The sequence below is a fragment of the Arachis hypogaea genome, chromosome 18 (assembly GCF_003086295.3).
Source record: "Arachis hypogaea cultivar Tifrunner chromosome 18, arahy.Tifrunner.gnm2.J5K5, whole genome shotgun sequence".
NCBI classification, from domain to species: domain Eukaryota; kingdom Viridiplantae; phylum Streptophyta; class Magnoliopsida; order Fabales; family Fabaceae; genus Arachis; species Arachis hypogaea.
In genome coordinates, this window is record NC_092053.1 from 89,457,631 (window position 1) to 89,459,424 (window position 1,794).

The 1,794-nt window shown below is 37.0% G+C and overlaps 1 non-coding gene across 1 annotated transcript; it reads left to right on the forward strand.

Annotated features, from left to right (window-relative positions):
• The first annotated feature begins 635 nt into the window (after positions 1 to 635).
• LOC112774840 (small nucleolar RNA R71) lies at positions 636 to 739 on the forward strand. The gene has a single exon (XR_003189299.1). It is a non-coding gene; the product is annotated as a small nucleolar RNA R71 (small nucleolar RNA).
• The last annotated feature ends 1,055 nt before the right edge of the window (positions 740 to 1,794 follow it).

Genomic DNA, 1,794 nt, shown 5'->3' on the forward strand with positions numbered 1-1,794 from the left:
TTTTAGTCATGAAACTTAGTATGGTTTTAGATAAATCAGAGACTATGGCTGCTAAGCTAGAGAGACTCTGGTCAGAATTCTCTGTCTATTGTTGAGAAGATGATGGAAAAGGCTTGCTATTGCTAAACCTATTTCTTCTACCATTATTGTTGTTGAAGCCTTGTTGAGGCTTCTATTGGTCCTTCCATGAGAAATTTGGATGATTTCTCCATGAAGGATTATAGGTATTTCCATAGGGTTCTCCCAAGTAATTCACCCCTGCTATTGCAGGATTCTCAGGATCATAAGCTTCTTCTTCAGAGGAAGCCTCCTTAGTACTGCCTGATGCAGCTTGCATTTTAGATAGACTCTGAGAAATCATATTGACTTGCTGAGTCAATATTTTGTTCTGAGCCAATATGGCATTTAGAGTATCAATCTCAAGAACTCCTTTCTTCTGAGTTGTCCCATTGTTCACAGGATTTCTTTCAGAAGTGTACATGAATTGGCTATTTGCAACCATTTCAATGAGTTCCTGGGCTTCTTCAGGCGTCTTCTTCAGATGAAGAGATCCACCAGCAAAGTTGTCCAATGACATCTTAGACAGTTCAGATAGACCATCATAGAATATGCATATGATGCTCCATTCTGAAAGCATGCCAGGAGGACACCTTCTGATCAATTGCTTGTATCTTTCCCAAGCTTCATAGAAGGATTCGCCTTCTTTCTGTCTGAAGGTTTGGACTTCCACTCTAAGCTTACTCAATTTTTGAGGTGGAAAGAACTTTGCCAAGAAGGCATTGACCAGCTTTTCCCAAGAGTTTAGGCTTTCTTTAGGTTGTGAGTCCAACCATGTCCTAGCTCTGTCTCTTACTGCAAAGGGGAAAAGCATAAGTCTGTAGACCTCAGGGTCAACCCCATTGGTCTTGACAGTGTCACAGATTTGCAAGAATTCAGCTAGAAACTGATGAGGATCTACCAATGGAAGTCCATGATACTTGTAATTCTGCTGCATCAGAGAAACTAATTGAGGCTTAAGCTCAAAGTTATTTGTTCCGATTGCAGGAATTGAGATGCTCCTTCCACAGAAGTCAGAAGAGGGTGCAGTGAAGTCACCAAACATCTTCCTTGTATTATTGGCATTGTTGTTATTTTCGGCTGCCATGTCTTCTTCCTTTTCGAAAATTTCTGTCAGATCCTCTCCAGAGAGTTGTGCTTTAGCTTTTCTTAGCTTCCTCTTCAAGGTCCTTTCAGGTTCAGGATCAGCTTCAACAGGAATACCTTTGTCTTTGTTTCTGCTCATATGAAAGAGAAGAGAACAAGAAAGTATGGAATCCTCTATGTCACAGTATAGAGATTCCTTGAGGTGTCATAGAAAATAGGAACAGAGGGATGAGGTAGGTAGGTAAGAATTCGAACATATGAAGAAGGAGAGATAGTCCGAATTGCTAATTGAGGAGGAGTGTAGTCCTTAAATAGAAAAAGGTGAGAAGGAAGAAGAATTTTCAAAAACAAAATTAAAAATTTAAATTAATTAAAAGGAATTTTGAAAAAGTGGTTGATGGTTTTCAAAAATTAATAATGAGAAAGTGGTCAAGTGATTTTGAAATTAGCAATCAAAGAGATATGATTGAAAATTATTTTGAAAAAGATGTGATTGAGAAGGTATGATTGAAAAACAATTTGAAAAGATTTTAAATTAATGATATGATTGGAAATTAATTACTTGGCTAACAAGAAATTTAAAAGATATGATTCTAAAATTCAAATATTAAATCTTTCTTAATAAGCAAGTAACAACTTGAAATTTTTTAA